The 25,758-nt window shown below is 41.8% G+C and overlaps 1 long non-coding RNA gene and 1 pseudogene across 1 annotated transcript in view; one reads left to right on the top strand and one right to left on the bottom strand.

Annotated features, from left to right (window-relative positions):
- The window catches only part of LOC115836270, a 260,658-nt gene that overhangs the window by 82,959 nt on the left and 151,941 nt on the right, over nucleotides 1-25,758 (top strand). The gene's annotated exons all lie outside the window — the stretch shown is intronic.
- LOC100599229 lies at nucleotides 727-1,542 on the bottom strand (annotated as a pseudogene).

The raw sequence follows: 25,758 nt of genomic DNA, 5'->3' as shown, positions 1-25,758 counted from the left end.
AATAATTTGATTTTTCTTTTTCTTTTTCTTTTTTTTTGAGACAGAGTCTTGCTCTGTTGCCCAGTCTGGAGTGCAGTGGCACAATCTCGGCTCACTGTAAGCTCTGCTTCCCAGGTTTATACCATTCTCCTGCCTCAGCCTCCCAAGTAGCCGGGACTACAGTCACCCGCCACCACGCCTGGCTAATTTTTTTGTATTTTTAGTAGAGACGGGGTTTCACCATATTGGCCAGGATGGTCTTGATTTCCTGACCTTGTGATCCGCCTGCCTCAGCCTCCCAAAGTGCTGGGATTACAGGCGTGAGCCACCGTGCCCAGCCCAATATTTTGATTTTTCTATAATAATTTTTCCTTTGATATAGTGTGTCCTTTTTTCTATAAATTCAAATCTTTTATAATGTTGGCAACTTTTCTTGAATTATGTCTTTATTTTTTCTGTTTTATTATTTTACTTCTACAGGGACAAACATTATACAGCTATTATGTTTTCTGCATCTGTCTTACTTGCCAATCATTTTCTCTTTAACATTTTAAGCCTGTTTAGTCCCATCTCATTTTGTTTGCTTTTCCTCATTCCTGTCATCCGTGTCCCCATTATACTTTCAGTATCATTGGTTCTTTTTTATATTACTTGTAGTGTAAACTTCATTTCTCCACCACCGTTTTTTGAAGGAAAATTTGTATTATTTTAATTATTTTTAAGTACAGAAAACTCAACAGTGTACATTTAACCCAGTTTAGTGGCAAGTTCTCTAGCCTTTGCCTTTTTGAGCTTGGCAACGTGAGCCACAGACTTGGGACCCAGGACATTGCCTCCCCAGTGACAGTGGATCTCATCATATCTGTCATTGTAATTGGTTCTGATAGCTTCCACCAGCTTAGCCAAAGTGCCTTTGTCTTCTGAGTTAACCTGTGTGGAGGTGACAGTGGTGCAGGTCTTCCTGTGGACTAGATGTCCCAGTCTTGCCTTCCCCTTGATAATGCAGTAAGGGACCCACGTTTTACAACACAGGGCAGGCAAGAAGCCCATCAGCTCAATGGGATGCAAGTCATGTGCAGTCACCACCAGCTGAGCTTTCTTATTCTCCACCAAGGTGGTGATGGTGTTAACTCCTGCTCAAAGGACAGGTGGTCTCTTAGTGGGGACGTCCCCTTTGCCAGCAGCTTTCTTCTTGGCCCGAGCCAACAGCCTCTGCTTCTTCTCTTGCTTTGTCTCTGTTCTGTACATGTAGGCCAGCTTAAGCAGCTGAGTAGCTGTTTGGTGGCCCAGAGCTTGGGTGAACTGGTTAATCACAGGAGACACTTTCAGCTGCCTATAGAGGATGGCTCTCTGCCGCTGCAACCTGATATAGCGGGGTCATTTCACAAAGTGGGTGAGGTCTCTTTTGGGCTGGATGTCCTGTCCAATGCCAAAATTCTTAGGCCTTTTCTCAAACAGGTGATTCACCACTTGCTTGACCTCCTGCTTCTTCATGACAGCAGGGGCCGGAGCCACCTTCTTCCCCTTGGCCTTCTTTCCTTTTGGCATCTTGGGCGACGGGAGGAGCTCCACTACCTTTTTTGTCTGACTTCTTCCCTTAGCTCTTCAAGCTCATGGTTTGACTATTATGTTAGTCCCCTGTACATTCTCTGATCGTTGCATATTACTTGAGCTCTTGTTTGTAGGGGCAATGGATTTGTTACATTTTCAAAATTTATACTTATATATTTTTTCTTGCTTTCAGTAGCTTTATGCCAATATTTTGAGGGGATATGCCATTTCACTTGCATTTTCTTCTTTCTTTTTTTATGTTATATTTTTGGGATTTTTATGCTAGTTCATTTTACTAAAGACTTTCATTTTTCTTGGAACAAAGCAGATTTTCTCTGGACCAGGTATTTTTAGGAGGCTAATCTTCCAAAGAAGGCAAAACTATGTTTTAGCCTTGCAAAAATTCTTATGGCTTTGATAGGTTATTCCTTTAGATCTTTTGATTTACTTCTTCCAAGCCAGCTGAGATTATTAGTAAAAGAATGATCCTAATGCAGATATTCCTTCCTTTCCCATACTGTATGAGTTGCTTATTCCAGCATAACACACCATCTCAAAATTTAGTGGCTTAAAAAACAACCAACTTTTATTAGTTATTGCGATCATGTTGGTCACATTCATAAGTTGGTTAATTTTTAAGTTGGCTCATTCCTAAGTCTACAGCTGGCAGTGGTTGGCTGATTTAGGCTGGCCTAGGCTGGGAGTGGTTTTGCTCTACATAGTTTTCATTTATCCCCTAAGACCAACATATTAGTCCTAGTTTTATCCTTCTCATAGCAACAGCAGAGGTGCAAGAGAGTAAGGAGAAATACACAGGACTCTTGAGAATTTGTCTTGGAACTGGCACATCATTAAAGCTCATGACTTAGCTGAGCCAAGATCCCAAAGATGAGGAAAGGACCTGTACCTTTTTAGTGAGAGTAACTGAAAAGTTGCATGAAGAAGAGCATGGATACAAGGGTGCAGAATTGGGCCATTAACACAATTTGTCACATTTGCCAAACACAGAACGCATTCTGCAGATATCACTTGATAGATTCTCTGCTCATTCCAATATTCTGTATTTTTCATGACTCTGTTCTAACTGGCTCAAGGAATTTCCCACTGCAAGTCAACACACCTGTTCCTTTAGTTTTAAGTAAGATGAAATAAGTGAACACTTAAGATGGCCCCGCTTATCCTCACCTTGTGATATTTGCATCCTTGTATAATCCCTTCTTGACCATGGGCTGGACTTAGTGACTTGCCTCCAAGAAAAATAGATAAATGGATGCCACTTGAAGATTATATTATTTAAAAACTGTCACTTCCATCTAGTTCCCACTTTTTTTTTTTATTGTTGTTGTTTTCTTCCTTACTGTAATGAAGAAAGCCGGCATATTTTCCGCTGCCCTGTGAAGGGGCCCATATGGCAAGGAACTGAGAGTAGCCCCAATATCCCGCAAGGAACTAAAGCCCTCAATCACATGAGTGGGCTGGGAAGTGGATCCTACCCTAGTTGAGACTTCAGATGACTGCAGCCCTGGCTGACACATTGATTATAGCTTATGAGTGATCCTGAATAGGGGACCCAGCTAAGCCATGTCCAGATTCCTGACCTGCAGAAACTGTGAGACATTAAATTATGATAGTTAAACCACTAAGTTTAGAAATAATATAGTATATAGCCCTAGATAGTTAAAAGCACATAGACCATTGCTTTGCCTTTCAGAGTACGTCGCTTGGGTTGGAGACGTGTGTGCTGTTGGCTTTGCTTGAGATCTGCAGTAAAGGGTGTCCTTTCTCAAGCTGACTGTCATTGCATTTGGCATGTCTTCCTTACATTGTGGGTTGGTGCTTGTTGCTTTAAAAAAATAGCTTAGAGTTTTATTAAAGAAAGAGTTCAACGTCGCTTTTCTGTTTCTCATTTTACTTATTGAGTTTGGGTAAATTTTTCTTACCATTATACAAATAAAATTCAAGCTCTGGCTTTGCCCTCTGCATTTTATTTGTATATGCCTCCAGAAAGTCCCTGCTTTAGACCCTTGGGATAATAATAATGTGAAAAACTTAATGAACCCTAGCCCAGTGACTTAGTATGAAAATGATGCCAGCTTTGTGTGGTCCTACTTTGAGCAAGCATCCTCCTTTCACGGTCCTGGTCTTAGATGTTCAACCCAAGAGGCAACAAATGTAGCCAAGAGCATGGGTTCTGGCATTAGATGGTCTATGGTTTTTTATTTTTTTATTTTTTTTTATCGTAGCTCTGGCACTTACTACTGTGTGACCCCAGGAAACTATTCTCTCTAGATTTTCTTTCCCTAGCCTCTAAATACTTCACAGTATTGAAAACTAATATTGACAGTATTATGAGGCTGATGAAATGAAATAATTTATACCAAGTTTTTAACATAGTACCTGCCAGATGGCAAGTCCTCAATAAATGTTAACTATAATGCAAAAAAAAAATCATACTTTTATTGAATACCTATTAATTGCCTGGTATTGTGTTAGGTTATGGGGACACTAACATAAGTGTAACTTGGTTCATTTTCTCAAGGAAATTATAGTCTCGTAAGTGAAATAATTTTTGTACAACATCATTGCTTCCAAACATTGTCAGGTACTTTAGTTCTGTCATCCTGATAAATTCCCCTTTGAGGTTTTATTTCTGAGAATCTGCTTTGGTTTCCTGGCTGGTATCCCAGTAACTCTAAGATAAAGGGACTTTTTATATCTGTAGGTCCTTCTAGGGAACAGCCAAATGAAAATTGCCTATCTATCTAATTTCCCTCCTGGAATCTATTTAAATTATTTTCATAATATGTTCAGATCTTTTACAGAATGCTGTTGATGAAGCTTTTGGATGTAAGGGAAACATTTAGATATATCAATTGGTTAGAGTGCATGAAGAAACTGCTGTCATCTTATCTTTTGGCCTCTGATTGGCCAGAGCCAGCAGTCCAATTTCAGCAACCCACTCTTTCTAGCTACAGTTCCAGCCCACAATCTAGGTCCCAGGGCGTCACTTGATAACCTTGCTTCTCTCAGATCTCTCCACACATTTTGTATTTGTGTGTGTGTGTGTGTGTGTGTGTTGTGGGGTGTGAGTCAATGGCACAGTTATAGAATACTAATCAGAGAAGTGGAAAGGAAAGCCCAGTGAGAAGGTTGGTGAGATTAAGGCACAAATAAGACCTGATTATTGTGGAGAAGTAGATAGTGAAGGGATTATCCATTGCAACTTTTATCAAGAATCAAGAGGGCCAATTGGCATGAATGCTCAAAGTGAGTTGCTTTGGTATGAATAACAAAATCGCCAGGCATACGCTATCCCTGTAGACCTATCCAATTTACCTGGTAGATGTATTTTAGAAAATAAAACTGTTTAGGCTACCACCCTGCCAAAAACCAAAAATAAAAACAATGCCTCTTTCTGTTTAGGTCACAAAGTAGAGCTACTCAGAACCAAGCAAACAAGGAAGCAAAAGCAAAAATTCTCATTATATCTACTTCTGTTTACAGACACAGATGGGAGTGTGTCAAGCAGGAAACTGAAGGGAGCTGGTGAGTTTCTGGAGCTCCTGGCCAAAGCTGGGAGATCAGGTGCCTGTGGCTTATTTTTGCTGGTGTTAATCTATGATGCCTACGGTGTTGTCAAACGTATTTCATTAGTGTTTTTCCCTTATTAAATATGAAAATCATGTCAAAGGTAAATGTCAAGAGGCTATAAAATTACCCTTCTTATCTTCTGTACATTTATCAGTTGATAAATGGAAAGACACTGCTGCCAAAATAACTGAATGAATAATTTATAAATGACTGATGCATCTTGTATGTTGTTTCAGGCACAAAACAGTAGGACATCAATAATCAAAAGAAGTTGGATTAATTTAGCAGTATTTTGCCATTGATATTTTTATCTAAATGCTGCAGTCTAGACCTCGGTGGCCAGAGACGCTTCTTTTCTATCATTTTTTTTTCCTAATGACTTGGAGCAGGGGGTACAGGAGGAGGGGACCCCCCGTTTTGCCTGAGAGCTCCCTTTCTCCCGTATTCTTTGATATTAAAGTAGTTAGCTTTGATGAATGAGAGTTGATCTATATATTCTTTCTTCCTCTGTGGACTTTCCCATAATACTTGTACCAGGGATGTAAAAAAAGTTTCTCTTGCTTTAAAATCTCTTGATTCATATCAATCCTGAATTGTAACTTTCCCTATAGGTCATTCTCCCTGTTTAATTGACATGAAGACAGTGTTAGCTTTAAAGTGCTAGTCTCTATAGCCAAATTTTCTTACGTGCATTTACAATTCTGTGACATTGCAATCTCAGTCACCCTAAAAGGCCCTTTAATGTGCAGGTCAAGAAGCCCAATTCTATTGATTCTGCTCCGTCTGGTTTAGGTACCTGGCCTGTCACCAACCAGAAAGAAGGCCTTGGAGGTTTGCCTCACTGCTGCAATGAGCAGAGCTGAACGTGTTCTCAGGGCAGGAAGGAAGAAAAAACAAACAAAAAAAACCTTACAAAACCCCAAAGTCAGAGGAAAATCGAGGGAGAAAATGTGTTTGCATTTGGAGGGCTCAACCTGGATCTTACTTCTGAAGCTGAAGGAGCCTCTTATTTCGGGCCATCTACTAGCAAGGGGACACGGCCACACAGTTCACATCGTGATTTAGCCTGACCTGACTTTTCAAGGGTGGCCACTTGATTATGTTTTAAAAATTCCTCCCTGTGGCTTTGCCCACCAAAGCTAGAGATCTACATTTTTGCCTGTCCGTTGTGAGACCGGCCTTGCCTCGGGACCCCCAGGCCCCTGCCTGTTAGCGAGAGCCGCCTCGGAGGATCACGACATCCCTCCCAACATCATAATTGGGCCGGCTCTCCGGGCGCTCCCGCTGGGCCAGGCCTGTGCACTCGAGCCAGCCCACGCCTCCGCAAGGGCTCCCGGGCTCCCCAGCCGGCCGGCGGGTTATCAGCAGCTCACGGTTAGCGAACCGCTGTGACTAAACGGAGATTGGGGGGCACTGCAGGCGAGGGAAGAAAAGTGGTGCCCTCCCAGGGCACAGAGCCTATATGCAGAATTGGCCCAGGCCCTGGAACTTCACAGACAGTGCAGCAGAAGGCTCTCTTGTTTGGGCATTTATTACCTGGAGCAAAATGTGCAGAGAGGGGAGATAATGAAGTACTTGACTAATTCAGTGTGATCCAGCTGGCTGAGCCAGAGGGGCTGGCTGCGGAGCCCGAGCCGAGCCGGGAAGCTGAAGAACTCACTGCTAGCCATTTTCCCTAGGCACCTGGGAAGCCAAAACAAAGGAGTGCAGAGATCAAAAAGAGAGGTATCAATAATAAAGAAGGAGAGGAGACCAGGAAAGGAGGAGAAGGGGAGGGTGTAGGTCCTTCACTCCATTTTTAAGAAAGTTTTTTTTTTTTTCTCATTTGATTTCCAAATCAATCACTTTCCACTCTCTAGACCTTGACATTCTAAATCCAGTAAGCTTTTTTTGGTAACTTACACCCGTTTTCTTTCCTTTTTCTTTCTTTTTTTTTAAACTTGCATATTTGTCCATGCATTCTGGCAAAACAAGAAGAGACATTCATTTTCACACATACAGCAACGTAGATAGTGCTTCTGGTCCGGCTGGAGGTGTGCTTTTGGCCAACAGCTCTGGGACTGGAAAACGAATGTGACAAGAGGGTAGTTTTCTCTTGGGCTGCATGGAAGCCAGCTGCCTTTTGGCGTTCCCAGCCTTCTGTACCTGCTAATGGCCCCACACTCTGCCTCTATTCACTATCTCATGCAATAAATAATGGATCTTGCGTGTTCAAATGTGTTTAAACACTTTGAAGACCATCTGCTTCCAGATACAATAAATAAAACACCGGGATGACTGACGTGAACACTATATGTATTGTAATTGTCTTTTAAAATAGGCACAGCGTTCATCCTGGGTTCTGGACCATGAATCCTACCTGTCCCATGGGACCTGCTATCCTTCATACTCAGAAACAAGGGGCTTCCTAAACACTAAGAAACAAATGTGTCAGATGAGCTCTGGTGGGAAGAATAAGTCGTGGGAGCAGAGGGAAGTCATTCTACCAAATGGGAGCTTGATTGATAAGGCCTATCACGTGTAGGTTGACTCAGGCAAGAAGGAACACAGTGAAAGTTCTGCTCGTCTTTGCTTTTTATCCGTAACTCTCGGTCTGGTTTTAGGAAATGCAGCGAGGTATGAGATCAGCTCCGAATCTTCCTCGTTTTCTTACTTTGTGCTGTCTTCATTTCCCCTTTCTTTGTTTTTTTTTTTGTTTGTTTTTTGAGACGGAGTTTCTTCCTGTCACCCAGGCTGGAGTGCAGTGGTGCAATCTCGGCTCACTGCAGTCTCCGCCTCCCGGGTTCAAGCCATTCTCCCGCCTCAGCCTCCCAAGCAGCTGGGACTACAGGCTCTCGCCACTAGCCTGGCTAATTTTTGTATTTTTAGTAGAGACGGGGTTTCACCATGTTGGTCAGGCTGGTCTGAGCCACCGCACCTTGCCTCCCCTTTCCTTAGGAACCCTCCTACTGTCTTTCTTTTGTTCTCATCCAAAACTTTTCTTGTATCCTTTAATCTTACTAAGGTGTAAATGACTACTGACATTTAAAGAATTAACCCTCCCTTACCCCTGGGCTATTCTTATTGAACGAATCATTAAACACAAGGGATGAAGCTATGGGTTTAGAAGCATTAAACTTTAGGGCAGGGATTTTTGTGTGCATGTGTGGCCCAAGACCCATCATTTTCTCCAAACATCACACAGGGTAGGCAGTTGCCTGTATAATCCACATGGAAGGACCAATTCACAGGCCATCATCCTTGAAATTCTGTGCTATGCAGATATTTTATGGTACGGAGCACATGTGTTAGTTCTGTTTGGCTTCCCTGTTTGGTCATGAGGAAAAACCCCAGCAGGAAATACAATATTCACTTTGGTTTTTTAAAACTTTAGAGTACCACATAAGCCTCTATTTTCATCAGGGACTCAGGGCATTTTGTGTGCAAAAGAAAAGAGACCCACTCAATCTAGACCAAGGAGCTCTGTCAGGAAGGAGCAAGTGTAAGGGAATGGTTGTTGGAGAATCCAAGACCCAGGGCTGGCTTGGTCAGAGGAAGGCGCCACTGGCCAAACTCTGGCCTTAAGGGAAGAACTGGGACAAATCCTCTCCTTCTTCCTTCCAAGATCCTGCTGGTGCCTCCCTTGGCCAAACTCACCCAGCAGCCAGAGGACAAGGGAGTGTGTGCAATGTGGTCCATAGAGATGAACCTCACAGAAAATAGAAGGATGGGACATGGATCTGGAGGGACAGACAAATGGGGAATTACAGGCACAATGTTCTAACTTGGTTTTACTTGGGAAAAGTGAGCTAGATGCAGGTAATCTATCCGATATATTCCTGGACTAATCGACTGAACGAATTAAGTTGCTCTTAATGGTGCAATTACGCTTCGCATATCAGAAAGTTGATAGACAGGCATGGTATTTCATACTGAACAGATCTAAGCGACTTTGATGAACTATTTTTAAAATCATTAATTAAAGCAGTGGAACTTTTTACAGATGAAAGTTGGTTTAGGAATGGACTTTTTCTTGTTTCTCAGTAAGTTTAACATTATTTAAAATTACCTGGATCCTTATGCACTGTTGCATTTGGTAGTGTATACTCAACAGATTCTCCTTAAACACATGTCCGGAGAGTATTTGCTATTGACACTGGGGAGAGATTTTCAGTCTTTTTTGAACTGTGATTGGAATAGAGGCTGTACCGTGTCCTGAGCGCGTGCCACAAGCCAGTCCTATCAGCGCAGCAATTGTTTTAGAATATCTGCACATTTTGTGATGATCATAATGGCTGATGGGGTATCAGCTCTTTTGTGGGATGATGCTTGAGTCTCAGAATTATGACAACTCATGATTCTTAGTGGAAATCAGTGAAGTAGTATTTGAAAGAGCCTAATTCAATCTCAATCATATAGCATGAACTTAACAGTTGGAATACATTTTAAAAGTACATATATGTATTCATGACCCTCACAATAGTGAAATTTCAACCCTAACAAAATATGCTACCTATATCACCGGTGTTAATGTAGTTCCATCTAGAGAGAAACTGACTTACTGCGCACGTACTGGGTGTTAAGACGTTCTGGGAAGTGCAGTAGAGCAGTATCTCGAGGGATTTCCTTCCACTGACACACGAAGCAAACCTTTGGCTTACATACGCATCTCAGAGAGTAGTTTTGTATACTCTTTGGGAAAGCAGTCTGTAGTGAAAAAAAACCACATTCTGTCCATTCTAATTGCGTTTCGTACATGGGGTTTTATTTTCTACCTATCCAAATGATTATATAAACCTTTGGTGGAGTCTGTTTTGTGGTTGTGCTTTGCAAGCCTTAATGAATGTCAAGTAGTAATTATAACTTTATTGTATTTGATAATAACAGCAATAGTAATGGTAATGGTAAAAAACAATAATCATCAGTATTTGTGGCTGTGCAATAACAGTGTTTGTAGTGCCAGGTAAGTGTGGTCCAGCACCAAGTGGGTGAGGCAAGCCCTGTCTATCTCATCCTCACCAGCGCTGCACCCAGATTGCAGCCACACCCTGCCAAGAGGACAGGCATACTCCTGATCATTAAGGGATGAAATACCTTGTTTTCTGCTGTAGTCCTAAGATCTGATGTAATTAGGACCTTATACATTCACGTCCATTTCTAAATAAATGGTGCAAGAATTCCAAAGCTTCAATACTAAAAGAAAACAAGCATCTTCGCCAGTCCTCAAGTCCCTTTGTCACACTGCTCTCTGTTCCCTGGGAGTCAGTAGGATATCCAAGCTGTTTTAAACAAATCGTTTACTCATTGAATATTTGTGCCAAAAACAGATTGTAAGCCTTTGAGAGAAGTCTCCTCAAAGAGGAGATTGGCCCTTTCTATGAAAAGGGCACTACCTTATGTCTATAAAATTCCTGTCTCATGATAAGACCCTTTATCCCACAGTAGCAGCATAAATAGCAGTCAAAAAGACCACGATTCATAGATCTTAGTGAAAGTCAAAGTCTATCTGTGATTTTGAACTAAACGCAATTCCTATAATAGTTTAAGCTCCATGGTATTGTGACCTTGGGCCAATACTTTTCTATAGAACATGAGAAATGTTTTGTTTGATTACCAAGTTGCCAGGTCATTGAAAAATTATAGATGACAGTTCTATTTTTCTCCATCCCTACCCCATAACTAAGCCTTTGAGGATATCCTCAGGATATAAACTGAATAATAATTTTTTTTTTTAATCTGGGTTTTACAGATATTGCTCCTCATTGAACTGTTGCTCAACTGGAGGTTTGTACAAATTGCTGATGCTCCAGCCACAAAGCCCTGTGATTTGGGGGCCTCCCAACAGCCAAACTGACTACACAATAGCTACTGCTAAACTCCTTGGATAAACGTCTCTCTTGGCCCCAGTGTGGATGACTCCTACGCTTATCTGCTTTCTGGGGCTGTTATGAGGATTAATTAATGCTTGCGAAGAGCTATAATCACCTTGGATGAAAGGGCAGTAGAAGAATAATGACACTTCAGAGTAACATGGCACCTTTCATCTGAGGATCTCAAAGCACTTCACAAGTTTGAATTAATTAAGCCAAGGTAATTGCAAGGTATAATGACAAGAACAATAATGATCATAATTATCCTGCACATTATCCTTAAGAACCTGATTTGAAATCAATTCCTGACACTTGCTCTGCCATGGTGCTGGTCAGCCCCTTGCTCTCTGTGATTTGCAGCAGGAATGCCAGGAGGTCCATCCTTTCGTGCTCACTTGCCCCCTCCTCACTAGCAGTGTTCATGGCCTCTGCCATCACCATGGAATGAATGTGGGTTTTATGGAAAGAGGGACTTAGCATCCTGGCTTAGCACCCATATTAGTGATTTTTGCAAATAGAGGAAATAGGTTTAAATGTCCCTGATGAAGCTCACGTTAAAAGTTAATTGCCAGGCCAGGTGTGGTGGCTCAAGCCTGTAATCCCAGCACTTTGGGAGGCTGAGGTGGGTGGATCATGAGGTCGGGAGTTCAAAACCAGCCTGGTCAATATGGTGAAACCCCATCTCAACCAAAAATACAAAAATTAGCCAGGCGTGGTGGCGTGTGCCTGTAGTCCCAGCTGCTTGGGAGGCTGAGGCAGGAGAATTGCTTGAACCCAAGAGGCAGAGGTTGCAGTGAGCCGAGATCATGCCACTGCACTCCAGCCTGGGCAACAGAGTGAAACCTCATCTCAAAAAAAAAAAAAAAAAAAACGTTAACTGCCTATGAAATAGTACTGGGAGGTGGGGCCTTTAAGAGGTGATTAGGTCATGAGGGCCTATTACTGTGGGAGTGGCTCCTGATAAAAGGATAAATGTGGTCTGATGTCCTCTCTGTCTTGCCTCTCACTTGCCTTTCTGCTTTCCACTATAAGATGACCCTTGCCAGGTGCTGACAGCATGTTCTTGGACTTCCCAACCTCCAGAAGTGTGAGCCAAATAAACTTCTATTCTTTATTAATTACCTAGTCTGTGGTATTCTGTTATAGCATCAGGAAACAGACTAAGACAGGTATCATTGAAAGGAATGCTTATTATGTATTGAGTAATTACTCTTGAAAGCATTCTGGATGAATACTTTATTACATAATTCTTGCATAAACTAGCCTATGCTTATATAGTACTTACTGTATCTAAGCGCTTTGTGTATATTAACTTATTTGACCCTCACAATGATGCCCTGTGATAGGTACTATTATCACCATTATCCCTATTTCACGGATGAAGAAACTGAGGCATATAACAATTAGGTAACATACCCAGATCACAGAGTTTATCACGGCCAGGTCATGGAGCTGGTAAGTGGCAGATCTGGGAATTTATGACATAGGCAGTCTGACAGCACAATTTGCACACATAAGCACTACGCTACTGCTATTAAGAGAAACAGAATTATAATTTTTACACGAGAAAAGAAGTCAGTTCCTCAGCATCTTGTGAGACTATTTCTGTATTTTCTAGACCTTTTCCTTGGAGTAGGTAAAATCACGGCTTTGAAATTGGATCATCTAAATTCAAACCCCAGTTTTGCTACTTACTAGCTCTGTAAACATACGCAAATTACCCAGCCTTTTAATGCCTCAGTTGCCTCATCTGTAAGAGGAGATAACAGAGCCCTTTTCTCATAAAAGTGTGTGATTTAATACACAGAAAGGGCATAGAACTATGTCTGGCACATAATAAGTGATAGCTGTTTCAATTACCCACTCTTTAATAGATAACAGATACTTTAGCGAATGTCTTAGAGACTGTGACATCAGTAATTACGTTAAGATATAAATGAGGGTTCCTGCAAGGTATTCAGACTGATTTTTGCAGCATCCTGTTGTGAACTTAAATAATTCTTCCAAGATATTAAGGGTTAATTTTGTAAAAAGTAATTTAGAAATTTCATTGCTTTTAATAGGTTTAGCTACCATTCTCTAGGGCAGAGGCTTCTGCAAGCTTTTTGTCTATTTCACCAATGGGCCAATATGGGTTTAGACATGGGCGAAAACTACCATTTCCATTTTTTGGTCTATTCCTACTCCACAGAAAACATTTGAAGTAATAGCAATTAGTCCAGTGCTCTTTGTGTGATACCATATTTTTTATTTGTTTTTCCTGCTGCCATTCTGGAAATCTCCCTTTTAAAGCACTGCCACATCACCCTATAGCAGCATGTAGTACAGGTGCTCTAAAGAGGTAGAGAGTCCACTGCTCCAGCGGTGGCTAAGAGCCCAAATAATACAGGCAGAGATCTAGTCGCTTACATAAACCTTAAGCATGTCCACAATAAGATCATGGCCAAAGTTCTCATGTTGTGTAAACAACGTCAAATTAATTTGGCATTGGCCAGAGTTTCTTTATAACTTGATTCTTTTCGAGAGGAGACCATCTCTAGAATCACTCAGCTTCCTGAGAATGAAGTTGCATAACACTGGTCTTTCCGAGAGCTCCTTGAATGGGGTTTCTCTTGTGAGTTCTGTGGAAGTTGTCCTTTAGAAGTTGGAGGATGTCTTAGTCCATTTTGTGCTGCATAACAGACTGTCTAAGACTTGATAATTTATGAAAAACAGATTTATTTTCTACACTTCTGGAGGTTGGAAAGTCCCAGATTGATGAGGTTGCATATGGTGAGGGCCTTTTTGCTGTGCTATCTCATGATGGAAGACAGAGGGTAAGAGAGAGGGAGGGAGGGAGGGAGAGAGAAAGGAAGGGAGCTGAACTCATTCTTTTATCAGAAACCCATTCCCACAGTAACTAATCTACTCCAGCAATAATAGCTTTAACCCAATCACCTCTTAAAGGTCCTGCCTCTCAACATCGTTACATTGCAGACTAACTTTCCAATACATGAATTTTGGAGGACATATTCAAACCATGGCATAGGGTCTTAAATAGGGGATTTTAGTGTAGAAAACACCCCCCCCCCGCCGCCCAATCCCCGTTTGATATTTCTTAGAACAAGATTTTGTTGGCCAGGCGTAGAAAACAACCCCCCCCAATCCCCATTTGATATTTCTTAGAACAAGATTTTGTTGGCCAGGCGTAGTGGCTCACGCCTGTAAACCCAGCACTTTGGGAGGCCGAGGCGGGTAGATCATGAGGTCAGGAGCTCAAGACCAGCCTGGCCAATATGGTGAAACCCCGTCTCTACTAAAAATACAAAAATTAGCCAGGTATGATGGTGGGCACCTGTAATCCAAGCTACTCAGGAGGCTGAGGCAGAGAATTGCTTGAACCCAGGAGGTAGAGGTTGCAGTAAGCCAAGATCACGCCACTGCACTCCACCCTGGGTGACAGAGTGAGACTCCATCTCAAAAACAAGAAAAAAGGATTTTGTTGCATTTGTTGTTTCCTATAATAGACGGGATTTTTTTTTTTTTTTTTTACTGTATCTTTAATGGTGAAGCTGTACCAAGGTGTTCACCACTGGGACTAGATTCTCCATGTAGTACTGGGTATTTAAATGAACCAACCCCCTCTACTTCTCAGTTTTGTTTTGTCGTCAGGCTTATCATATTTAAAAATTTTGTTTATGTCTAAATTAGATAAACATTGTCTTTTGAATTATCAAGGATACTGCCAGAACGACTGAAGTACCTCTCATTTATCCCAACTAGATGTTATTTGGGGCTGTGGCGTTACCCTGGCTAGTCTATTTCGGTTGGAAAGAAAATCTTAGAAAAATAAATAAATGGAAATGGTTGGGGAACGGTGTCAAGACAATAAGCAAATTGTACACAAGTTTTGGGCAGAATTCAATGACCCAACAAACAAAATCTCAAAAGTGATCTTAGACAGAACATGTATTTGGATGTTTTATCTTATCTTCTTAGTTTTCTATTATAGAATCTGGTAGTCTGGGTCTTGAAAATGATGACAAATTTTTGCTAAAATTATTTACCCTTTTTCTCATCTATTTGAATATCTCGGAGTTAAAGCCACAGTATAGCTTTATATTCCAAATGTCAGATCCCTGTGGCTGGGACCAGGTCTGGGTGGCTAACAGCTTTCTTTTCAGCTAGGTTTTCAGACCAGTCCCTTCCCAGCTTACTTTTCATCCCAGTTTTAATAGAGGAATGGCACTGAGTTCTTGGGCTTTTCAACTTAGCCTGAAGGGCCTCATGCCTGAGAATTTAAATCTCTAGTGAGCTTCTCACTACAGCTCTAATGAGATGATCCAGAACCACCTGAGGCCACATCCTACCTTATGGACTGCTGATGGGAAGGGCCCATCAGCTGGCCAGGCCAGGGGATGCTGTACCTGGCACCTTCTCAGGTTTTACAAAGCTGATCAGTGTGACAAAGTTCTAATTAACATTTAACTGCTTACAGTTGAACTATCTGGTAAGCTGACAGTATGTAAATATGCACAGGCAGCATTTAGGGAAGGATTTAGATTATTTGAAACTGTTTTAAAAATCCACCTTGTACCTTAGAAAGACTTAAAAATGTGAACTCTATTTTGTGTTCCCACAACACTGGCCTTTTCTCTCCCCATGCATCTAACAATGGAATTTTGTTGGTAAAATAAATGAAAGTGACTCATCTTGAGCTTTCCATTCTACTGAGCTTTTTTTTTTGGAGACAGGATCTTGGCTCACTGCAACCTCCGCCCCACTTCAGCCTCCTGAATAACTGGGACTATAGGCACACCACCATGCCCATTTTTTTTTTTTTTTTTTTTTAGTAGAGACAGGGTCTCGTCATGTTGCCAGGCTGGTCTCGAACTCCTGAGCTCAAGTCATCCACCTGCCTTGGCTGCCCAAAATATTGGGATTACAGGCATGAGACACTGCGCCCAGCGTACTAAGCCTTCTTATGAGGGCCAGGTCCCACATTCACTGCCACCAGGACTGGCCGTGTGGACTCAGCCCAGGGAGTGCATATGGTACCTAGACGGTTCCTCTGCTCTCCAGCGGCATCTGCAATCGGACCACTTGAGCTGACTAACAGCATGAATTACCTTTTATTTATTTGTTTTTGAATTTAAACTTCTTATCTAGTGAAGAATAGTATAACCATTCTCTACTCAATTTTAGCTCTCGTAAGGTAGCTCAAATCTTTAGATATATTTACTCTGCTGTAATTTTGAGTCTTTATGTAATGTATTCACAGCTAACCTTAGTTAGACTGTGGGCTTCTAGAAGTGTCAAAGATGGGAAAAGGAACCTCCTGCCAATTCCTAAGTTCTGGAAAGAGAGTTTGGCTGTTTGGGTATTGCTTCTGTTTCAATGGTTTGTCTGTCTGTGCCTTTTTGTCCCTTGATTGGATATTCAAAAGAAAATCCAAAGAATCCCCTGGTTTTTATGCTGAAGGCAGGGACAAAAAAAGAGGGGAAGAAAAAGAGGCAGTGTTTTGAGGGTTCCTTGGGGGAAGATTGGTAGCCTCTGGAAGGTGAGGTCTGTCAGAAATGCTGAGGCCAGCGTGATCCTTGGGCAAGAGGGGCCTCATGCGGGGGACCCTTGGAAGCTGCCTGGCAGCTTATGCTGAATTTAGCATTGAGCTGGAACCCACTTAGAGGTGATGAGCGCTGTCATCTCTCACCACCTCATTGTCTCTCTTCTTTCCTCCCCATCCCCACCACCCAGGTACCTAAGCTAAGAGGGGTTAGAATGTGGAAAGGAAGGGAGAGAATGGACATAGCTCTGTCAAGACTGATCAGAAACTGATGCTGAGACACTCAGCAGTGGTGCAGGGGAAGGGAAGCAAAGGTAAAGGGTTGATTTGTCCTTTCCTCACTCTAGGGACATCCCCGGCTCTTGCGGCCTTCTCTGTGGGTTTATGACTTGGGACCTCCCTCCATGCAGGCGAGGAGGACATTGTTCATGTCTCGTAGCTGGAGCGCTTCCTCCATTCCTCACCGCATGCTCATAGGCCAAGTCTACACAGCACAAGGTAGGTGTTAAGGAAGTATCTGGCCAGAAAAAAACACATTTATAAGCAACAATGACATTGAAAGGAAAGGTAAATGAGAATGTCCTTCCTTCCTTTATCAAACAGAAGTATTTGCCTAGAGAATAGGTTTTAGTTTTCCTTCCAAAGATTTCAGAAAAAGAATCATAATGACATAGAAATGCTCTGTGAAATTTATGAAAGGAGGTTATAATTCATACAAAACATATTGATTTCAACTCCTTCTAAATTTCTGAAAGAATGGTTGAAAGAACGAGATTTACTCAAGAAGTAAAGCAAACCTAAAATTCTAGCTTAAAATAGGAAAAGAATAGAAATGTCAGTAACAATGAAATGAGGAAAACAGTTCCTGATCCTCATTGCTTACAAAGAAAGGAAGATAGGCCAGTGGCGGCGGCTCATGCCTGTAATCCCAGCCCTTTGGGAAGCTGAGGCAGGTAGATCACTTGAGTCTAGGAGTTTGAGACCAGCCTGGGCAATATAGTGAGACCCCATCACTACCAAAAATTAAATAAAAAAATTAGCCATGTGTGGTGGTGTGCACCTGTAGTCTCAGCTACTCAGGAGGCTGAGGTGGAAGAATTGCTTGAGCCCAGGAGGTTGAGGCTGCAGCAAGCCGTAATTGCACCACTGTACTCTTGCCTAGGTGATAGAGTGAGACCCTGTCTCTCTTAAAAAAAAAAAAGGGAGGTACAAAATGCATCACTCTTCCACTCAGCCCTTTCTTTGGAAGCTGCTGAAAGCATAGGCTATATGACTTTTGAATGAATGTACTTATTATAAAGACACTCAATACAAAGAACATTTTAAAAAAGAAAGGCATAAAAATATGAGTATGGGAAAATGTCTTCCTGTGGTATACTCAAGAAAGATCTAAGATCACCTCTTATCACAGACTTCCCCTGAAATTGGTGCTCAGGTGTACTTGGCCACTGAGAGAGCCATTCTGTCACCCGCCTCAGAGTGACAGAGGTACAGCACTGTTCTGTGACATATCCAGCTGTGATGCCCACTTGCATAAGGAGGCAGACCTTTCCTTTAAATGGGAACCTCTGTTATAATAAACATTTATACTAGGGAGGTTTCTGCTGCAGGAAATGTAATATTATTTATATTATCCTTAAATAAATCAAACAAAGGCAAAATAAATACAAACAATACATCTCACTCTGTGTCTTAGAAAAAGTGAGAATGGGACGGGCGCGGTGGCGCCTGTATATCCAGCACTTTGGGAAGCTGAGGCGGGCGGATCACGAGGTCAGGAGTTCAAAACCAGCCTGGCCAAGATGGTGAAACCTCGTCTCTACTAAAAATACAAAAATTAGCTAGGTGTGGTGGCGGGCGCATGTAATCCCAGCTACTCGGGAGGCTGAGGCAGAGAATTGCTTGAACCTGGCAGGTGGAGGATGCAGTGAGCCGAGATTGCGCCACTGCACTCCAGCCTGGGTGACAGAGCGAGTCTTCATCTCAAACAAAAAAAAAAAAAAAAAAAAAGAAAAGGTGAGAATGACTTGGGATTATTTTGTAACCATAACTTTCTGTCTGGTCTCATGTAGAGATAAAGGTCATGAAGGCAATATCCCCTCCCCTTTGTTCAAAAAGTCCCAAAGATTGCTTCCTGTTATTGGCAAAAACAGAGTGACCTGTGTCTAGAAGTCTCAGGTAAATTAAATGGTGTCTTCCCATTGAGTCCCACGGATGGCATTGCACAACTTTGTCTTTTTTCTCTCTGTCCTTTCCTTTATTTATCAGTTGCCAATGCCCTAGATCCTGCCTCCCATGCAAAGAGTGTCTACACTGGCGTCTATTTTATTAACCATCACCTTGGATCCATGTTGAAGTTATTCAGAGATTATTAGAGATTATCAGAGATTATTATTATTATTAGAGAAAGCGGTTTCTCCTGTTTGAGTTTTTAAAAACTGTATTTGCTTTTGACCTGACTGTGTTTCAGTTGAGTCTCTGCTGCGTGTCTGGCCTGCTCTGATAAGTGTGGTTTAGTGCAAGGTCTCAGCCCTGCTTTGTCTTTGGGAGCTGCCTGACTTCCCTAAAGTTCTGTCACCTTCGACCACTGTCTAGGAATAATGGTGTTTGTTGACAACCTATGTCAAAGAGCAGTGTGAAAAATGTGTGAGCCACTTACATAGCACTTTGGGCACCTTGCGAGAGAGGTACGATGCAAATACAAGCGAGCATTCATGTGGAAGCAGTCTCTGAGAACTCAGGCCTTCCAGACGATTTTCTCTCTCCATCCAGGGAAGGGGAGCTTGGCAGGTGGGTGAAAGAGAGGGTTTGTGGATTGCATATTTTAGACTGCATGTATGTGCTATTGTGCAAATGGGTGCAGCTCTAGCTGTGGCTTCCTCGGTCTCTCTGACTTAGTCATGGGAAACCTCAGAGAGGAAGTTTTAGGAAGACTTTCAAAGGTGAAGGTGAAAAGGCGTGCAAGGTGGAAGAGCAGTCTTGGGAATATGAGGAGTAACTAAAAAGCAGGGGGAGAGGAGATAGGAACAATGCCTACATGGCATAAGGGAAACTTAGGAGGAGGAATTTCCAGATCTTTCCAGGAAGCTGATCTGGGAGGAAGGCTCTTTCCAACTTCGTTGCTGTAAATGTTAGTATTATCCCTTTGAGTGACTGTGAGAAGGAAAACCTCAATTCAAAAATATAGGCAGGTGTTGTGGCAAGTTTATAATATATTCCAGATAGTTTTGTTTTTTTCCTTTTTTAACTTGGAGAATGATAGTCCTTGTGGGAAGTGAGTAATCATAAAATAAATATGCAAACCTGACCCATACAGTCTTGAACATACTTAACCCTTGGAAGGATTCTAATTAATCAGACAAACAAATATCTAAGTAACCTAATGCAAAGGCTGCTTGTAGACTTGTTTGGTAAAAATGACTATAACAAAAATTAAAGATAACAAAAACATACAAAGTGGAATTGGCATTTCACTTTGCCTTAAGGCTGGTCCTGATGAATAAATGATGAAAGAGAAAGGAGACAAAGATGGATTAACAGAGTATGACAAAGAGCTGAACGTTGTTGTGGACGTGAATGCCGTGGCAGGGAGCACACCGACCTCTTCACTCTCACGCCAGTTTGATTAATTCCCAGGCCCAAGTCGTAGGTCTGTCCTGAGAAGGTACTATACTGGTCCTGTGCCATCTCTAGATGAGAGAAACTAGGAAAAGCTAGAAAATTTTCCGTGCAAAGACAGAAATCGCCATCTGGAATCAGAAGAGCTGTGTTTGTATCCCAACTTCACCAGCTAGGGTAACTGACTTTTTTTTTTTTTTTTTTTTTTTTGAGATGGAGTCTTGCTCTGTCACCCAGGCTGGAGTGCAGTGGCGTGGTCTCAGCTCACTGCAACCTCCACCTCCCAGGTTCGAGTGATTCTTCTGCCTCAGCCTCCTGAGTAGCTGGGACTACAGGTGCGTACCACCACGCCTGGCTAATTTTTGTATTTTTAGTACAGACAGGGTTTCACCATATAGGCCAGGCTGGTCTTGAACTCCTGACCTCATGATCCTTCTGCCACGGCCTCTCAAAGTGCTTGGATTACAGGCATGAGCCACTGCACCCGGCTGACATTTTTTTTTTTTTTCTTAATCCAAGTCTCATTCTGCACACCTGCAGAAAGCAGATAATTTTTCACCAGGATAGTTGTAAGGATCAACAAAATATATGTTTGAAACAGGTCTGAAATATATTTTAAAAAATAAACAGAAACAAAACACAAATTTAAGTTTGATTTAGTGATTGGAAGAGCAGGCCAGTATTACCATTGCTTCATGTTTTTTAAGACAGAAAACTAGATGCTATGTACTCAAGGTCCAAAAACCAGGTGTAATCAGGAGTCCTTTGGGAGAGGAATCTTCAAGCAGTACATCTTCAAGTATTGATACTATGATTTCATCAAATTTCTGTACTTTTGACACAATGTTAGGTTTGACTCTGGAAAGGCTCCACTATGCTTTTTCCCAAATCCTCCCAATCCCCAACCATAGTGAAATTGGGCATAATCATTCTAGGATGAGACACGCTTCCCTGTTACATTAAAGCAAAAATAAGTTTACCAAGAAAAAGGAGCTTTTCACAGAGGGCGTTGTACACGTTCTGGGAAAAGTCGTCTCGCCGGTTTCACCTCAGCTCAATCTTTTAAGTGCAATTTTTGCTTTCCGCCACACCAACTAATATTACATTAACCATTGCCCTAATGCCAATTCATTTGGCAAAACACACACGTGTGTGCACATGTGCGCACATACACGTGTCACTGGAAAATTATAAATTGACATAACTTCCTAGATGGCCTGAGGACTTCAAAGAATTAGAGAAGCATCAATCAGATAAATACCTGTGTGTGTTGCCTAGGTTTTAAAATGTTACAGTCATGTGTAAATCACTGGCAAGACTGTTTTTTTTTTTTTTTTTTTTTTCCAAGAGTATGCAATAAAAGAAGCTTCAACAGGCTGGAAAATACAATGCATGTCTTTCTGTCATTTTTTGTTTTTATTTTTTACTGCTTCCTGTCACCCTGGAGGTGGTCACAGTCTGGTCTCCCAGTACATACAAGGCGCTGGGCAAAGGGAGAAGCCGCGAGACAGAAGCCAGCATAATTTCTGCCTGCGAGGGAAGAACACTGGGGCCATTAGCATCGGCAGCAGCTATTTCTCCCGCATCCCACGCTCTGCGCCTGAATGCTGTGCCCGTGAACACAGACTTCAGCACACCTTGTCATCAGAGGAGCTTCCTGGAAGCCAGCCAGCTGCAAGGCCCAAGGTCAAGCAATCACCATGACTATCAACCACAAGGAGAACCTTGAGGGACCCAAGGAGGTGACGGCAGGTGGAGAGGCAGTTAGTGAATTTCACAGAGCTGCTTGCTCGCTGCTGTGGCCTCGTCAGTGGCAGCGGCGGCTGTGACTGCCGGGAAGGTTTTATCTACTGATCAACACAGTGTGCCGGAGGGCTGATGGGATAGCCCGCTTTGGCAGAAGCTTCCAGTGGTAGCCTGCAACTAGACGGCAGAAGGAAAAGGGGAAAAAAAAAAATCTAACAACAAACCAGCGGGATCAGTTCCTCAGAGCACAAACACCAGTTCCAGGCCGTCCCCACTCCATACCCGGCTCTTGCAGCCACGGCTGCCTGCTTGCATTAATTACTTCTCATTCCCAGCCGCATTTATTCCAAACTACCTTTAGGGTTCAAAGTGCAGGAACAAAATGACTTGGGTTGAAAGCAATTAACAAACAGGTTATTTTAAATTAACAGACCCTTTTACCAGCTGGCCCAAATAGCTTGTACATGTCATGGCAGAGTTAGCAATGCCAGATATCCCGTGAAAGGAGAAATGGGTTTTTCTTTTTCTTTTTTTTTTTTTGGGACAAGATCTCTGTCACCAGGCTGGAATGCAGTGTGGTGACCGTGGCTCATTGCAGCCACGAATTCCTGGGTTTAAGCTATCCTCCTGTCTCAGCCTTCAGAATAGCCGAGACTAAAGACTTAGTGTCATTTCGCCTGGCTAATTTTTTAAAAATTATCTTTTGTAGAGACAGAGTCTCCCTCTGTTGCCCAGGCTGGTCTCAAACTCTTGTTCTCCAGCAACCTTCCTGCCTCGGCCTCCCAATGTGCTGGGATTGCAGGCATGAGCCACCATGATCAGACGTGGGTTTTTCTTCTTAACTTTTTTTTCTGGTGACATGCACTAATTGTATTTTGGGATTTAAACATTTTGTTAAGACATATTTACCAGAGAGCTAAACCAAAGGAAATAATACCACTCTAATCATACACAGATTTCTCTCTGATATTTATTATCTCTCATCTTTATTTATATAAAAAGTATGTTAGAGCTTCTATAAATGCATTATAAATTTTATGTCCGTTTTTCTTTTTCACTTTGAATTTTTCTACCATTTCTATTTTGGTCGTTATTATTTTGGGGAGATATTTATTTTTCCCTTGTGTTATAGATATATATGGCTTCTCCTGTCTTGTAAGTGGGTACTCTTTCTATGTTGTACTGTATATAGTGAGAATTTAACAATATTGAATGAAGAAATGAATTGCCTCACAGAATTGAAAATAGGTAACTACAAGAGAAAATGCCAGAAATTTGTACCAAATTTCTATAAGGTAATAATATGCTACCTATTGCTTCATAAAGGAGTCTCCATAATAGGTTACTCAACTGTATGTAACATTATTTGATTTACATGCAACTTTTCAGGAACACTTAACAACATAAAGTAGGAGAATGCCCACTGGGTGATCGTGGGTGGTAATGACACCTGGGGAGTAGTGATGTTTTAGTGTCACTTACAGCCGCACTAAATGCATATTGATTAAAATATATGCACATGTGCAATCTGCTCTTCAATCTATTATTTAGATACACTAAGGGGAGGTGCTGCTCTTTGGGTTTTGTTTAGTGCCTGGAGCACTGTTGGTAGCATTAAAAGTTAAGGACAGCAACGTCTGTCTAGCATGTGATACAAAGTTTTCTTTTTACAAACCATTGAACAGAAATGGCAAGACATGACATGGCAGATAAAATGTGCAGAGAGATTGTAGTATCTTTAGCCTGGTGAAAACAAGTTTAGTATATTTGGTCAGTTTTTTTCGTTGAAATTTTATCTCTCAACACTGGTCAGTACTGAGAGAAAAGGCCCACAAGTCATATGTTAAGGCAAATTAAACAGGCACTTTTGAAGAATCAATTAACCTCAAGGGTCCAAACTACTAGGCTATAAGGAAAGTAAAATATTAAAAAATACCACATAATAAGATATCAAGACTGACCACAACCAAACTGTTAAACTGAGATATCATGAATTTACTGTTAGCCAATTTTATTTTATTTTATTTTACTTTATTTTGTTTTTTGAGATTCAGTCTCGCTCTGTCGCCCAGGCTGGAGTGCAGTGGTGCAATCTTGGCTCACTGCAACCTCCGCCTCCTGGGTTCAAGCAATTCTCATGCCTCAGCCTCCTGAGTAGCTGGGATTACAGGTGCCTGCCACCACGCCCCAGTAATTTTTGTATTTTTTTTAGTAGAGATGAGGTTTAACCATGTTGGCCAGGCTGGTCTCAAACTTCTACCCTCAAGTGATCTGCCCACCTTGGCCTCCCAAAGTGCTGGGATTACAGGTGTGAGCCACTGCACCCGGCCTATTAACCAACTTTAAATTTTATTTTACCAGCTGGATTTTCAGTGGGGGAAAGTTAGGCTCTTTGGATAAATGCACTGGCTCTTTTGATACAAACAATGGTATTGTGTTGGCCAGCCTTCTAAGAGAAAGGCTTGCAATAAGAAAATCGAGGCTCTTGTAGGGCGATATGGCTAATGGACTATTTGACAAAGAGAAAGCCTTTTACCTGTATGAGCCTCTGCTCCTTCCTCTGTAGGTAAACAGCATACTCCTACAATGAGACTCTCTTCATTCCCTTTAGGTTTAATAGTCTATGATTCTAAATAAGCAATTTTATGCAGAGAAATAATTCTGTTCAACGAAAGGATTGCTAGGTTCACCAGAGAAATGGATGGATAGTCCAAAAATCAGTACAAAGAGTCCTGGAGTAAAAGTTAAGAGACCTGGAGCGTGTTTCTGCCTTTATTTCTGACTGCCCTTCATTTTTCACCTTAAAATGTAAGATGTAGCACATTTATCTCATTTGTCTGGGTGCTATGAAGACAGATACAATTTCCTATATAGAACAGAACAACCCCTGCTGAACTGTAGTTTTTGAGACGGAGTCTCGCTCTGTCGCCCAGGCTGGAGTGCAGTGGCGCGATCTCGGCTCACTGCAAACTCCGCCTCCCGGGTTCACGCCATTCTCCTGCCTCAGCCTCTCCGAGTAGCTGGGACTACAGGCGCCCGCCACCACGCCCGGCTAATTTTTTTTTGTATTTTTAGTAGAGACGGGGTTTCACTGTGGTCTCGATCTCCTGACCTCGTGATCCGCCGCTCTCGGCCTCCCAAAGTGCTGGGATTACAAGCGTGAGCCACCGCGCCCGGCCGAACTGTAGGTTCTTTTGGAAAAATACATTATAGTAATTTATATATATATATATATATATATATATATATATATATATATGCACACACACACATATTATGCAAAAATGATACTTAGGGGTGTGTGTGTGTGTGTGTATATATATAAATGATACCTAGGTGTGTGTATATATGTATACACACACACATACACATTATGCAGAAATGATACCTAGGTTTTTGTTTTATAGGGCACCTAATGTTGTAGCTCTTTGCTTTCAAAACATACCAGATCTCCTTTAGTGGTCCTTTGTTTTCCAGAGCATAATGGTTTTAAAACCTTAAACTTAGTAAAAACAATGTCTTAAAGTCAGGTCTTGATTTTTTGTAAGTCACATAAATAAATTTCCAATCAGTAAAACGTGATTGTTTTTCCATCTTTCAGATAACTAGAAAACAAGTATACTTATTGAAATACAGCCAAAAATAGAATTTGCCATTAGTATAAAAAGCTTTAGTCAGATTCATTTCAGTATCTCCGTTCGTGTGGTGATATTATTAAGCAGCCTCTTAATAACTGAAACATACAAACTAGAATGGTTGTAATACTATGGCTTTCAGAAGGGAATTACATGCTTGCCTCCTCCATGCATGAGATCCCAGCAGACCTCATAGGTAATCCCGTTCCAATGCTCCTGACAAAGTGGACAAGGGGAACAAAACCGA

The sequence above is a fragment of the Nomascus leucogenys genome, chromosome 8 (genome assembly GCF_006542625.1).
Source record: "Nomascus leucogenys isolate Asia chromosome 8, Asia_NLE_v1, whole genome shotgun sequence".
In the NCBI taxonomy this organism is placed as follows: Eukaryota; Metazoa; Chordata; class Mammalia; order Primates; family Hylobatidae; genus Nomascus; species Nomascus leucogenys.
Note: the sequence above shows the minus strand (reverse complement) of the source record. Positions and strands in the feature narration are given on the sequence as shown.